The sequence below is a fragment of the Lissotriton vulgaris genome, chromosome 7, assembly GCF_964263255.1.
Source record: "Lissotriton vulgaris chromosome 7, aLisVul1.2, whole genome shotgun sequence".
Taxonomy (NCBI): domain Eukaryota; kingdom Metazoa; phylum Chordata; class Amphibia; order Caudata; family Salamandridae; genus Lissotriton; species Lissotriton vulgaris.
In genome coordinates this window covers 64,137,833-64,154,085 of record NC_141695.1, presented here as the reverse complement: position 1 = coordinate 64,154,085, position 16,253 = coordinate 64,137,833, and the positions used below count along the sequence as shown (strand labels likewise).

At 42.1% G+C, this 16,253-nt stretch overlaps 1 long non-coding RNA gene across 1 annotated transcript; it reads left to right on the top strand.

Annotated features, from left to right (window-relative positions):
• Positions 1-80: 80 nt before the first annotated feature.
• LOC147700736 (uncharacterized) lies at positions 81-12,538 on the top strand. The gene is made up of 5 exons (XR_015297143.1): positions 81-490; positions 8,157-8,231; positions 8,688-8,784; positions 11,880-11,957; positions 12,457-12,538. It is a non-coding gene; the product is annotated as an uncharacterized LOC147700736 (long non-coding RNA).
• The last annotated feature ends 3,715 nt before the right edge of the window (positions 12,539-16,253 follow it).

Here is a 16,253-nt window from a genome sequence, read left to right as displayed (position 1 = left end):
TGATCACCTACAAGAGTCTCAATCTGCGCATGTGCAGACCTGAGATACTGAACGACCACACAGCCGCGATCAGTTGCTGCCATCTGCGGCTACGCAGAACCATGGCACCTGCGCACCAGCGGAGTCACTCATATACTAGGTGTGTTCAGAATGCCCTGTGGCAGCCTCGGGTCCACTGCTCAGGTGAGCAGCTGAGCTGTCAAGCCCTGGACATGCTCAGAATGGGCCCTCCCTCCTAGAATGAGATCGGACGAGTTTTATGCACTCACTTCCGCCCGGGAGGCAGCGCAGCTGTGATTGGCGCACACAACGCGCGCGCCCATCGGCCCGTGCGGCCGCTCCATGATAGACTCACGCAAAGACAGACAATCGCTCTCCGAAGTCCTTAGTTTCGGTTTCGCCCACGCTTGGGAGCTCCGAGTTGTATTATTAACTGGCTGTTGATGATTATAACAATACGGATTTGAAAGAACAGAATAAAGAAAGTCAGGTGAGTTATTACTGCCACTTCAAAGGAAACAAAACGCAGACCGCTGCATGGAGAATTAAAATGAAACGAAAGAGTACAATGTGTGTTGAAGTCTATCTGCCAGCCCTCCCGATTCAGGCGGGAGGCTACCGATTTCAAAGCTGGTTTCCTGATTCCTGCATGCAAAAACCCGAGCGCTCGGCAGGCTTTCAGCTGACAGGGACTGGCCTTGTGTTCATCGGGCCCTGCACTGGCAGTAACCCGTCCTGCAGGTCAGAGCACACGTTTAACCAGCACTCTGTCACTGCTGGCGGCTGCTGCCCCCCAAACCATCGTGTTAGGTTACAGCCACCTCCAGGGTGGTATTGACTGAATTATAAGCTGCTCTCAGGGCAGCATATACCACTATTGATGGTTGGCTGCTGCCAGCAATGCTGGGGTGACCAACGGGCCGTACATTTCACAGACTGCCCGTAATTTAGGCCTCTTTTCTGTTGTCTCTGAAGAATACTTTCACCGACGCCTTTTGTCCGTAACTTCGGACTTTAGAGTGTACTGCCCCCTGAAAGCAGCCTTACTTATGTAATATTGCGCGGCCTCCTCTGATGTATCTGTAAAATGTACCTTTGGTCCCGAATTTTGGTCTTGAATTCTATCCTTCTGTCATGAATTTTGACCCTTTGTTCTACATTTTTACACTCGCTGTCCTGAATTTGCACCAATGCCAGGTGGTCATCCTAAGCAAGGCAGAGCAAGGCACCATGTTAAGTAACAGCTGCCAGAAGGCAGTATTGACTGAATTGCTAATGGTAACTGCCCTCAGGGCAGCATGTGCCATAATTGCTGGTGGCTGCTGCCACCTGGGCAGCGCGAACCACTATGTTAGTTTACAGCTATCCCCAGGGCAGTATTGACTGCATTGCTAGCTTCCTCAGGGAGCCTACACAGCTATTGTTGATAGATGCTGCCTCTGAACGTGCAGGGAAAACGACAATTGCTGCTTTCCCCAGGGAAGCACAAACTTCAGTGTTATATTACAGCTGCCCCCATGTTAGTATTGACTGACATTGCTATAAGGGAAGTGTCAGAAACGGAGTTACTGGTTCACTGGAGTGTGAGCTCTGGTTGAGCAGTAGCCAGATACTAGCCAGGGTAAGGCACAAGCAAACTCCAGAATACCTTGTGCTCAATCCCCTGGTAGCTTAGCACAGAGCAGTCATAATTAACTCAAAAGAAATGTGTAAAGTACTTGTGTAACATGTCAACCAGAAATGCAGTGAAAACACACCAGGTTAGAGAAAAAGAGCAACGTTTAATAAGTAAAACAAGACCAAAAAGACAAAAATCTAATCAGTAGAACTAGAGTTATGAATTGTAAAAGAATAAACTCCAAAATAGCACCGAAAAGTATAAAGTGCCAACCGGGGATATCTGGTCTTGCTGCACACAGTCAAAGTCAAAAGTTCAGCCTCACCACAATGGAGTGTGGGTTGGATAGAATCCCAGAATAGTTCTGCTGAAGGTTTACCTTCTCGAGTTTTGTGCCAGGAGTGACTTTAGAGCTGGAGGGGATTGCAGGGAGGGCATGGAGGGCGTCACTAGTGGTGGTGACGTGAAGCGTAGGTGTTGCGGATAGGTGGGCTCGAGCTTCATCCTGGCGGTCCTCCGCGGCAATCAATGCCTGCTGTGCGAAGAGTGGCATGGTTCCTGATTTCAAGAGCCACACCAAGGGTCCTGGATTTGAGAGCCATAACTTGGGTGTCAGGAGCTCGTTGACGTCGGGTCCAGAAGCTGATGGGGAGCCTTTTATCTCCCTGAAGCTCATAACAGGAGACCAGCAGAGTAGCCCTTGGAGTCGCTCTGGGATCCTGGGTTTAAGATAAAGTTGCAGGTTCGGTTCTTCCTCACCACGAAAGACGGCTACAGGCAACATGTCAGCACAACTGATCAGCATCTCCTTAAAAGTGGCACTCCAGCAGAGTGGCAGCCCTCTCAGCAGCACAGCAGTCATTCCTGGCAGAGTATCCTAGGTCCAGAGCAATATGGAAGTGGTGGTGTCAGAGGTCATTCTTTTGTAGACAGTTGGTGCCTTTGAAGTGGGGAGAAGTTTCTAGAGGCATGCCTTTGAAGTGCACAGATGCCCTGCCTTTCTAAAAGTGGCATTTTCAGAATTATAATTTAAAATCCTAGTTCACTACAACTAAGCAGTTTAAATCTGGATTCCAAAGACACAAACCAAGAACCAATAATCTTTTCCCATTTGGAAATTACACTTATAAAATGTAACAAGGTAATCCCAATGTTATTCTATGAGAAAGGTTAAGCCTTGCAGTAGTGAAAAATGAAGAGTTTTTTTATTACCAAGACATGTAAAACATAAAAGTACATGTCCAACTTTTTTAATACAATCCATTCTGCCCATGGGGTTATGGACCTAACTTAAGGAAGACCTATATTTAATAAAAAGGATTGTTTGGGCCTGGCAAAAGGTTTATTTTGTCAGGGTGAAATGGCAGTTTAAAACTGCACACACAGGCTCTGTAATGGCAGGACTGACATGTGTTTAAGGCGCTACCTAAGGGGGTTGCACAAGTGCTGCATTCCCACGGGCTTCAAAATTAATAGGGTAACCCAATATTCCCAAGGAACTGGGTATAATCAATAACGCAATAGAAAAATGTTCCTGAAGGAGTTATTCCATATTATTTCTACAATTTATCAAATATTGTCACAGCTGTGAACATGAATTCCAAAGCATTCGAGAGATGCATACAATTCATTAACAATTTTATTGCATTATGTCAAATTGTATTTCATTTCCATACGTATAAATCATATGACATTCCATATACGGCAACACAAAAGATGTACTGTTACTCAGTTCTTTGGCATGTACAGTACTTACTAACACTTTTTGTATACAATATGGGTAGTATTTACATATCTACCATATATACATATTATTCGACAACTATATACACATTTACGTCCAGGGATTCTATTTACAAAGAAGTGTTGTATCGTCGACGTTTCGGTCTCATATCATACAAATCGCCGAGACCATCATCAGGACACGTGTTGCACCATGAACCTAGCACCAAATGATATACAACTAATCAGAATTACATCTATATACATACTCTCAAGAACACAATATGAATTGTCTGCTCACACCAATCTATTAAGTGTCAAAACATTGTGCCAAGGGATTAAAAGCCTATATATACACCTATATACACCAATATCATCATGTGGTCATGCCCCAAACTGACATGCACCCACACCTCAAGTGAATAAATCCAATATGTACACCAAAATACTTACAACAGTGTTACTTCTCTATTCCTACATGACAAAAAACGACAAGGGAACCATCCATTATTAACGTTCATGTCTCACTTGCTGTTTATTCATTTAGGGATTTCCAAAACACTCACTCTTACCTTCTGCCTCTTTGTATGGTATACTCTGAATAAAATGAAGAAATATGGGGTCAGCTACTCATATATCCACAGTTTAAGCATAGGACTCGTACACCAATGAAATTGGTTACTTACAGTTCATAAGCTGTCATGGAGGTAAAATGAATCTTCCTCGTAGGGTCTGTAGTAAAACATAGCAACGGAGTCATATTAATCTCCTGTTTCTCACCCCCGAATTGGCTAAACTTTTAGATGTTTAAATCCATTTATAGTCAGGACTTACTTCTTTTTAAACGAACAAATCGCCTCGATATCCTCCGTGTTATAACAGCAACCAACACCAACCGCTGTCGGCGTTTACCCGGCGTTCATAGTGTACACTCGCGATCACGTGGGCTACAGCATGACGCGTCCGCCATATTGGGATATTAGATGTTGCCTGGCTCTCCATAGAAAACTGCCTAGAGGTCAGGCAGTCTGTATGTGAAATCTACGCTTAGAACGCGATTTAATTAAAACCGCATATATATTAACCGCATGACAGGATCTCATTCCTATTCTAACAACCATGAGTCAAGACATTCAACACCACTAAATAATGATATAATTGTACAGTTGCCCGTAAAGTCAACATGAGCAGCCGCCCATTAGTACATAGTACCATTGTAAAGATGTTGAAAAGTACGAAAAATGCGATAAGCCAAGCCTGGTTATCCGCAATAAATATATCTATTTCACCAATGCAAAGAGACTACCTTAAGTTATAATATTGCACAAAATAAAATAAGGTCATCCAGTACTCAAGATCTATCTCAGTTTACATAAAAAAGGGGTTCAGACAGATGTTCTGAGTTAGCGTAGGTTTGACAGTACTTGCCATTCCACAAAGGAATTTAATCCCTTGGCAACAGTATTAGCAGACCAAATCCACCTATTTTTTTTTTCTGTAAGCAGATGATCCACATCACGTCTTCTTTTAGATTGTTTTACTGTTTCCAAAACAAACCATTGCATATGACATGGGGAATGTTGTTTTTTAAGATAATGTTCCGCCAAGGGTGCTGTTTCAATTTTGCATCTTATTCTTGATTGGTGTTGCATAATCCTTTTCTTAACCTCTTGAGTAGTTTTTCCTATGTAGTATAGGGAGCATGGGCATTTAATACAATATATAACATTTTTGGTCAAGCAATTTGTATGCTGTCTCATCATCCAGTTTTTACCATTAATGCAACAGGACTTTGTTACACACGTGGTTTGACATGCTACACAGGATCCGCAGAGGTAACGTCCCACTACGGCCGTTAGGCCCCAAATGCTCTGAATTGTACTTGTGGGTGGTTCTTTGTACGCTTTCACAAGGTATTCTCTCAAATTACGTCCTCTTTTGAATGCGAATCTCGGTAGTGCAAGCTGAGGTTCAACTTTCTGAATTAAATGCCAATTCTTTGTCACTATCTTTTTGATCAGATTGGATTCTGATCCAAATGTAGTGACACATGTGATAGAATCATCCATGACATCTTGTATTATCTTAGGTTCCAGTAGGGCTTGTCTGTCATAGTACCACGCTCGTTTCATCGAACGCTTTACTAATCTGTAAGGGTAGCCTCTCATGGATAGTTTAGTCTGCAATACCTTTGCCTCTTCAAAATAATCTTCTCGTCTTGTGCAGTTACGTTTAATCCGCAAAAACTGCCCAAAAGGGAGATTATCCCGCAAATTCCGTGGGTGATGACTTGTGTATTTTAACAATGTATTGCGTGCCGTGGGTTTGGTAAAAAGACTCGTCAATAGTTTACCTTCATCATTCCATATTTTGAGATCTAAGAAGTGTACGCTCTCCCTGTCGTATTCTATGGTAAATTGTAGGTTTTTGTTTTGTATATTTAACCAATCATGGAAGTCCTTTAACTTTTGTAATGGCCCTTCCCAGATGAAACATACATTCCCACCGGCAGCATTTAATTTTCAGGGCCGGGGCACATTTAGTGCACTTTACTAGGGGCGTTTAAGTAAATTAAATACCACAGTTGTGGATAAGCCAATGTTACCATGTTTTATGAGGAGAGCACAACCACTTTAGCACTGGGTAGCAGTGGTAAAGTGTGCAAAGTCCTATAGCCAGCACAAACAGGATTTCTGACAGCAAAATGTTAGGGGGGAAAAACAACAAGGATGCCAGGTCTAATGCAGCATACACTACAATTGCTAGTGGATGCTGCCTCCGGGGTGGTGCAAACCAATCATGTTAGTTTACTACTTCCCTCAGGGCAGCACAAACCGCTGTGTTAGGTTACAGCTGTCCACAAGGCAGCATTGACTACTGTTGCTAGTGTCATCTGTCCCTGGTTCAGTATAAACTGCCATTTCTGGTGACTGCTACCCCCAAGCCGAGGCACACCTCTATGTTGATTTACTGTTGCCTCAAGGGCTGCACAAGTTCCTATTGTTAGTTATTGCTACCCCTGAACGAAAGTCTTGTAGAGCTGGCTATTTTTTTGGTGAATCGCTCCAAATAATGGATAGTGGCAGCACCAATGGTAAACACAGGAATTGCTGTCTCAAGTGCAGTGTAATTGTCTACAACTAGTCAGACCCTCCAGGATTTCGCGATTTGCCGCAAAATCGGCACTTTTGTAAAAATGCCGTGATTTTTACAAAAGTGCCAGCGAAATCGGCACTTTTGTAGAAATCGCGGCATTTTTACAAAAGCCGCTATATCCTGGGGGTCTGGGTAGTGAGACTGTCATTCTCAGGAGGGGCGGTGGACTCTGCTTTGGATTGTCTGCACTTACTTTCTCCCCGAGAAAGCATTGAAATAAGGTCTATACAAAACATGTGGCGAAGTAAATGCGAGCTTCCAATATTTGTGGCTAACGGTCAAAATGGCGGGCTTTAACACGTCGATTTAGGGCACCTATTCGCGTTGTCAAATGTGAGCGGCTACATCTGAATACAAAACACGGGCGGCACTGACGAAAAAAAGAGAAGCAGAGGTGTGTTGAAATAAAAGGAAGACATTTTGTGGCCTGTAACTCTGCTCTGCTGTCTGATCTGCTTTCAAATGACACTCGCAGAGCACCACCCTCTCTTTTCAGGGCAAAATATAATCAATGTTTGCAAAGTGAATTGAGAACCTGCCACATTAGTATTGCTCCCCGCATGAATATTAGGGCTTCAAGGTGCTACGCTAAATGATGCATCAGACAAAGATATTATTTAGGTATGCTGATCAAGATCGAGGACAGGGTGGTGCAATACCATACAAAACTTAGAAAACGGGGCCAAACTATGGGAGCATTTATCACTTTACAGTCACGGCTGCGCTTTAGTCAAAACAGGCATTGGCAAAGTCAATAGGTCTTGTTTCTTGGTACCTGATTGCTTGGTCACTGGCTTTTAGTGACGCTTTATAGTGTTGGGGAACGAAGGAGAATGGGAAAAAGAATGCCTTTCCCAACTCAATGATGTGCAACATTGGTTAAAGAAAGAAAGATAAGTAAACAGACAGATAGATAGATAGACAGAAAAAAGGCGCAATGATGTGACATACCCAGTTGAAGCATTCCGCTGACACACGCATGTATCACAACGCATGAATGCACCAGCAGAATGACACTATTTTCTAACTTTTTTTTATTTACCATACCAACATGGCAGATGCCACTTGGATCTGTAAATAACAACAAGCATTTACAAAGCCGGAAGAAATCAATTTGTTATTGGGAGTGTGACATGCACCGAGCTGCGACGTGTCTCCCAGCATGGGTCATGTGTCAATTGTCGATTTGCATGAAGTGACAACAGCTTTCTAAGTACCCGCTTGCCATCCAGCATCTCTCCTGTAACCTGAGAACCTGGCACTCAGCTGCAGACAAAGGAGTCATCATTACCGTCTCTAGTGGACCAACACCTCCCTCCCTCCCCCAACACCTAGGAAAAATGACCACATAATATGCCGCAAAACTGCCGCTAAATTTCCATATTTGTGCCGCTAAATTTTCATTTTTGTGCCGCTAAATTTGCTAATCCATGCCGCTATATCCTGGGGGGTCTGACTAGTTTGTTCCCTGGATGTGGTGATTCTGTTCATTGGGTGAATACAAACATTTTTGTGACTATTGGCTGAATGGCTAACGTGATTCAAAATTTTGGAAATTATGTCCATGTCGTGTTTAGTTTATTTTGTCTAGGAGTGCTATATAACTCACCATACTAATAAAAAAAAGAATAATTTACGTCTATATTTGTTTTCTTATTAGGTAACTCAAATGGCTTGCAAAAGATCTCATGCACAATCAGTGAAGCATTCCAAAAAAAACAAACACTGTGAACTGGTAATTCTACCTATCTATCTGTTCGTGTACTTGCTGACATGTTAATTGCTTCTCTCCCTTTTAACCCATATCCAGTTTTAGCTTAATTGTAATTGTTGTTTGTGCATATTCAAGTTCTTAGCACCCATTTTCGAATATTTGGTCTGTATAATGAATGTTTGTTGGCACGCCTTAAATGTGTGAGTAAAGAACCTAAATCCTGGGAATCACCTCTAATGGTGAGAAGTTGCATTTTTACCCAAAAATGACAATGTTCATAAATGTCTTCTGTATAAAATAAATTGGTTGAAACGTGGCTTATTATGAAAAAGGTTTATAATTATAGTAGTATTTCGTTTTCATTTTCTTGCTTTTTTACTTTCATTCTACTGTTATATAAATGCTGGGGTTTTTTTTGTATTTTTTTATTTTGTGCCTAACTAGTTCCTTATTATTTTACACCTTATATGTACACAGGATGAATTTATCTTTTCAGCTCTATCAAAAATTAAAAATTCAGCACAAAAGAAGGATACCAAAGAGGATGTTAGTAGAGATCCTGGATTATTGCAAGGTTATGTATTATATGTTAATCACAATCAATTCATATTGCGTTCATCTTACATTTTACAATATTTATTATAACTCCAAAGTGACATTTTCAGCTAACAGCTATATATCTGCTGGGTATTTCTGACAAAATAAATGACGGCACATACTGTTTTACATTTTTTGAATGGCTCAGTATTTGCTAATTTCCTGCCCGTCTGGCACTTTGCACTTCTGCTTACATTACTGGTTTACGTAGGAGGGTTACCATGATGGTCTTTCTCCTCTACGAGGGATGTGGGGTGGAAGGGAGAGTGATGTCAGTCAAGATTTGCTGAATATGTTTATAAGATGAGAGTTTTATCGAAGGTAGATTTGACAGCGGTGGGGTATGTTGGGTCATATGGTCCGCTAACATACTGTGTCTCTTTTGTGTCAGGGGTTATTCATCATTGTGGAATGCTCTCAAAGGGTGTTTGAGTCTTTCACCTGTCCAGTTCACCTAAGACAATGTTGTTGTGTAGGGATGATGAATCTTAAGCCCTTCTAGCGTTGTAAGTGGATAAAGTGCTGTGCTTAAGATGCTTTGGTGTCTTATCTCGGTTCTAATGGAATATAGTGGCCTGGTCCCTGTTTCTACATCTCCCTGTAATGAAAACCGGACTGTCCCTTTTTGCCCTGTTTCTATTTTGCTCACAATGACCATCTTGTTCACCTCTAGTTTTAAGTATTCTCCTCTTCTAGCTTGGCCTGTTGGTCTGTGGCATGGGTATCAGATGGCACCCCACACAAGGGTATGCACCGAATATTCTCCCAGTGACCCCCCATATAGGGCTGACTTCAATGGTCAGTATGGATGCACTCTATGGGCTTTAGATTTATTTATTTATTTATTTATTTAATTCCAAGGATTTATATAGCGCTACTGGACCCGGGGGTATCAGAGCGCTTTACATGATAGGTAAACAATTACTACAAAGTAAAACAATGTGCATTAAAACATGAGTTACATAAAATAGGGTAATTGAATGTGCTGGGGGTGTAGGTGGGATGGAGATCAAAAGGGGGGAGTGTCGAAGTGCTGAGGGAGAAGGGAGTGTAGAAAAGGGGAGAGGCAGAATGAGAGGCGGGGAAGGGGTTGAGGAGGAGGCGAGAATCAGGGAGCGAGGAGTGTAGAGAGTCAGACATCAGTGAGGTTAGGTTCCCCAATATTTGTTGTGAATGAGTATTTTCAGTCTTTTTTTGAAGAGAGGGTAGGAGGGGTTGCATCGAAGATCTTTGGAGGGAGAGTTCCAGATTGTGGGGGCGTTCCCAGAAAAAGCACAAGATTGGGTTTTTTTGTGCTTGAGTCTGGGAGGGATTAGGACAAGGGAGTTGGTGCTCCTCAGGGACCTGGAGCACCCAGCTTTTTGCAGTTTCTCAGCCAGGTAGGAGGGGGTGCTTAGGTGAAGGGCTTTGTGCGTGATACATGCAATCTTGTAGGTGGATCTACCTTCTACTACGAGCCAATTGAGGTTTTATAGGACCAGAGAGATGTGGTCGAATTTTTTACAATTGGATATAAGTCTAGCGGCAAGGTTGAGGACCGATTTGAGCGGTGCTAGGTGGGCTTTAGGGGTGCCAGCGAGTGTGGCGTTACCATAGTCAATACGGTAAAGGACATGCGATATGACAACTTTTTTAAAATCGTCTGCTGGTATGAAAGGTTTGAGTTTTTTGAGGTGGTGGAGGGTGAAGAAGGCACGCTTGGCGGCGTTTTTGATGTGTGGGATGAGATTCATGTTATGGTCAACATAACATGAATGCCTAGGGATTTGACAGTATTCGAGGGGGAGAGGGGGCAGTTGAAAGCTGTAATATCCTTGATCCAGAGGTGAATGGGGAGGGAGTTGTTTTTAGGAGTGAAAAGGATTATTTAAGTTTCTTTGGGGTTTAGTTTGAGATGATTAAGATGTAACCAGGCTTGTATTTTAATCAGGGTCTCGTTGAGGTGAAGGATGTTATTGTGAGACTTAATCCTGTAGTATAGTTGGGTGTCATCCGCATAGAGGTGGTAGCATATTTTACCTTGTTTAAGGATGAGGGTGAGAGGTTCCATGAATAGATTAAATAAGGTAGGGGAGAGGATGGAGCCTTGCGGAACACCAAGTGAGACAGGTTGGGGCTTGGAGAGGCAGTGGCTGAGCTTAATTTGTTGGGATCTATTTTGAAGGAATGAGGAGAACCATTTGAGTACGGTGTCCTTGAGACCGAAGGGAACTTCGAGGGTGTTAAGAAGGGTGGGATGATGGACAGTATCAAAGACAGCCGAGAGGTCAAGGAGGATTTGTAGAGAGGTTTCACCTTTGTCTAAGGAGCAATGGATGTCATCTGTAATATTGAGCATGGCCGTTTCAATACTGCATCCTTTTCTGAAACCAGATTGGAATATGTCTAGGAGAGTGAATCGGGTGATCTGCCCTCAATACTTAGTTAGCACTGGAGACCAAAATCTATCAATTGTGTCTTAGCTATCCAAGTGAAATGCAACATATTTAAGTCCTGATGCATCAGAAGTTATCCAAAGTGAAAACCAAAGCCTATTGTAAAATTGTCACTAATTTCCCCAGAATCCAGACTATTGATGTAATCAAACCAAACATGCAAACCTCACGCCAATGCACTTGTATATTCCTTAAGTTTATGCAGCGAGCATGGGTTCGATTCATTGCTAGGAGACTGCAAAACATGATCACAAATTCCACTTTGCCAGATTGTTTACAGTCTTTAAAAATGTTTAATTGTGCAAATGAGCTTCTACTAGATTCTGAGTTCAACAGCAAATATAGGAGAAGTGAACCTCATAAGTAATGACGCAAAATGCTCAGGTAGATTCTTAGATAAACCATCACCACCAATGGAAGAGTAATGCTTGAAGTAATGTGTAGGCTTCCTTATCGGGAATATAAAGCACTATATAAATCAATTGCAAAGCATATAAGTTGCGGCTAGCTGACAAACGTATTATGCTGATATGTTTTCATAACATGAAGATGTCACCTGCAAATAACTCAATAAACTGAGCTCCTGAGCAAATAGACACATTTATATTAAAATGACCATGCCCTTGTAACCATACAGAACAAACAGATAGGATGAACATGACCACAGAACTTCAACCTTAAAAATCCACTTCTGTTGAACAACTGACACAGAATGGTGAGTGAGCGAGCAGCTCCAGTGATCAGTCCAATATATTTAGGTTTTTGTTAGATTTTATGACAAGATGAACATTGATCGCTAATACGAATGCTAAACAGTAATTGTTTATTATTGTTTAGTTTTTAGTAAATTACACCATGTAGTATTAAAGACTCACCCTGCACTTCTTTTGGGTATTCTAATTTTCTTTTCACATTAATGATGCTAGTTTATCACAGTCCCCTCTTTAAAGCGAGTTAAGTTGTAGACATCTTTTTCTCGTATTGACCACTATGAGTAATTTCCTGTTAAATTATCTGGATTAGTTTGCACTAATAATGCTGGCTTTTTAATCATTCTTCTCCAACCCATTACATTTTATTTTGTTTCTATTTATATTTATCCACCGCTTCAATCTTTGATACATTACATGATACATGTAAAGAACACATATGCCAGACTTAATATATGCAAAAAGAAATATGAATTTAATGTGCGACACATTTTCATTTATTAGCATCTCTGAACCAACCAAAGGTGTCTCATTACTATGTAGAGTCTCTATTGACATCCTGCAACTTCCGACAGAAAAAAAGGTAAGTAATCTGTCTGACTAATGTATACATAGTTGTCAGTGTGCCACAAAAGTTGTGTGTTCTGTTAATATATAATCTGCCCTACAAAATATGCTCTTCAAAGGAGACAATTTTGCTATGGTGATTTTACTATTGGCTGCATCTTCTCTGTTCATAATTATTGTATAGCCTTCAACCTTGTTACAGTTAAAAAAAAAAACTATTTTTATAAATGTTAAACTAAACATCTTAGGGAGCCAATGAATAGTTGTTAGAAATTGGGTTCCTATTGGACTGGGGTAGGAGCCCTTTTCAAGGAGTAACCACAATCCTAATGTAACCTGTGCTCATCCGCTTGTAGCTTTGCACAGAACAGCCAGTCTTAACTTTAGAGGGAATGTGCAAAGTATTTATGCATAACTTCAAACAGTGAAACAGGGAAAACACCACACAAGGGTTAAGAAAATAGAGCCTTATTTAACAACTAACACAAGACCAAAACAGCAATAATCCAATTGAGATATTGAATTTTAAGTCACAAATAGTGCCAAAAAACACAAATCGCTATTGAGGGATATCTTGTCATGCCAGACAGGGACGAAGTAAAAAGTTCAAGCCAGCCACGATGGAGTGCAGGCTGGCTACAGTTACCCAGTTAGGCCCGCTGAAGCACACTACTTTAAATTCTGATTGCTCAGCTTTGCGCAGATCCGAGTCGAAAGTGCATTGTGTAGGAGTCAGAATGTAAGTTCTGAGATGCTACGAGACTGCAGTGTGAGTTTCTGATGTGTCGACATTGAGGATCCTGTCAACAGGGCATGTAATGCAAAGGTCATTGTCGAGGATGCGTGGTACAGATAAGATAACGCGTAGGTTCTGATGAACGGTGAAATGCCAGTTGGCACAGCAGACTCACAGATAGCAGAGTCTAGGTGCAAAAGCTGGTTGGTTGGAAGCCAGCTACCCCTTGAAGTCACTCTTGGTTCAAGTGATGCAGGTCTAATCCCCTCACTCAGGCAAGAGGGCAGCAGGTGAACACAGCAAAGGCAGGATTTTAGCAAATCAGCAATCCAGCAAAGTGGCAGTCCTTTTAACAGCACAGCAGCCCTTCTTCACGACACTACTCTTTACAGGCCCAGGCGTATACTGAAGTGGTGATCTCAGAGGGCCGGTACATATAACCAGTTTGACCTTTGAAGTGGGAGAGACTTCCAAGAAAGAAAATTGAAGTGCACAGAGGTCCTGCCCTCGCTCAATAACCATTACAGGGAGGTCCCAGATCTCTTGGAACACAATGGGATCATTTTGATGTATAAAAGCAAGCCAATCCAGATAAAAGATGCTACTTCTGAGCCAAGCCACGTTCCAACGAATCAGGGCAAAACTATTAGCCACGCTTAAATCATCTCCCTGTAGAACTACTGCTGAAGATATAGGGTTAGTACTTGGAATGAGAAAAACTTCATTGACCACTACATCCTCGGCTGGGTCAATTTCATTACTACTCACTTCAATGGCAACCATTCCGTTGCACCCGAAGGATGGCTCATAGGTATTGTCCCAGATGAACTTACGTTGGGTGCTGATATCATTACCCGTAAACTCCAGATCACGAGCAGAGCCTCCATTATTCTTATATAAAGCTGTTCTTTCTTTAGCATCAATGGGCTGTTTATTACAATTATTGCCCCCGAAATAATAATCTGAGAAAAATTTGCATTGGTCTGAATATCAGAAACAAGGTTGGCATCAACATTGCTGTTTTGCAGTGTGACTGTTCTTATTAACCCCAGGGATAGTTTACTAACGCTGGGGCAGGAAATCCCATACTGAGAATCTATATGATCAGTCCTGTTCATCCAGATTTGCCAGGGGAGTAAAACGATTAGCGCACCCAAGGATGAAATGGAGGACACCTGGGCCATTCAGAGTGTGACTCAGGAGGACACGGTATGTAGAAAAAAACAAGTGGGAGAGCACGAATGCCACTATTTACACCAAAAGGCAGCAAGCCCCGGGACAGAATTCTCTCCACAATCAATGGGTATCTAAAATTCAGAAGGATCCAGTCCCCAAGAATTCTCTTATGAGAAGGGCCTACCCATGCGACACGTTGAGTCATTATGATGTTGTGTAATCTTGCACACTAAAGTTTGAGTTTTCAGCCAACCAGTGACATACCTTATTGTGGAGCTCAGTAGGAGACTTATAAGAAAGATTTGAGACCTAAGGTATGCCTATCATGACAACAACATATGGACAACAGGCAGGAAGAAAATTATTCACCCAACAATTGATGGTTATTTGTCACAGACTGTATGCCCCCAATGATGTTATGGGATACTTTAATAGAGGCAACAGGCTCTAGTAGGCTGAGGATGGGATTCGCCATGTTCGGGGGCTAAGTAGTCTGCGTATTGGACTTCGTACGCAGTAATTATCTGTGGCTGACATTAGCCTTTGGTGGAATCTGAGAACTATTTCTTACTGGGTGAGAAAGAGGGCTCTGGGCTGGCCTATCAAATGGATTTAACACTTTTATAAATGACCTTTTGTTGCTCCAGGCTAACTGATACTAACTTCCCAACAGTTAACTTGTTACCTCCCGACTAGTTAGTCATCTCTTATAGGCGTCAAATAGTCATTTAAAATGCTAGTAAATTTACATATCATGGTTTCCCACATTGAGTCCTGCATATCTCCCAAGTGATTTACAATGTCAGAACTTTGGGGAGCGTGATAGTAATGACAAATCTGCCAGATGTCTCAATTTATGCTTGGGCTTCTCAGTCGGTGGATTTATAGGTGACGGGTTTGTCAAAGTATCCTCGTTCGTCTTAGTCTTAGATACATCAGTTCCAATACAGTAATTGCTCTGATTTAAAGTTTCTGCATTAGGCCTAATACTTTCTTGTGCATCAGTCCTTGACACTTCCCTGTCTCAATCATCTAGTTCTAAAAGGGGAGACGCTCCCCCGCCCCCCATTGACAGGCGCCTCTCCGTTACATCAATCTCTTTAGAGACTGCACTCATCGCTCTTGCTAGAAAAGAGTCAATTGTGTTCGAATAGCTTTTTGTGTTCACCTTGATGCTAGTATCTTGTTTTTTGCCCATTTTATTGTGTGTACTAGGGGGTAGTTATAAAATATTGGCCCTACCCCAGTCACTGCCAGCTTCCTTTAATGCTAGTTAAATTGCCTTAGTTTGGGAGGTTTGACACCACCTGCGTTAGTTGTCTTCTTAGTTGATTCTCTGATAATAGCTTCTCGACTGACCTTACTGTGCAGTGCGTTGATATAAAAGTATATAATTGATATAATTGCTTTGTTGTTTCTAATAATTCTCTAGTAGATTCTCTAGTGCACACCGGTGTGGAGTGACTTCCCCTACTTGGCTTAGTATGGCAACCTGCACTGCCTCACCTCCTGTAATTGTGGGCAGCGGAGGGGCACAAGCACAAAGTATTCCATTTGTGCTTATGTTGGGATAATGGCATGGGTGGTAAGCTTTTTCAGTCCGCAAGCCGCACCCACCCTAGGCAAGCGGCTTCTGCTAAGTTCCAGTTTCAGGGCTCAACCACTGTTCGAAGTACCTATTCCAAGTACACGACGTGTGTAAAGTTTGTCAGTTCTGGTTAGGTAGGCTGCTTTAGGATGAGGGTCTAGGAAGGTTGAGGTGAGGATTATAGGGCGGACCTCAGCCTTAGCCATAAGCTACACCTGAGCCTGGTCTTCAGCG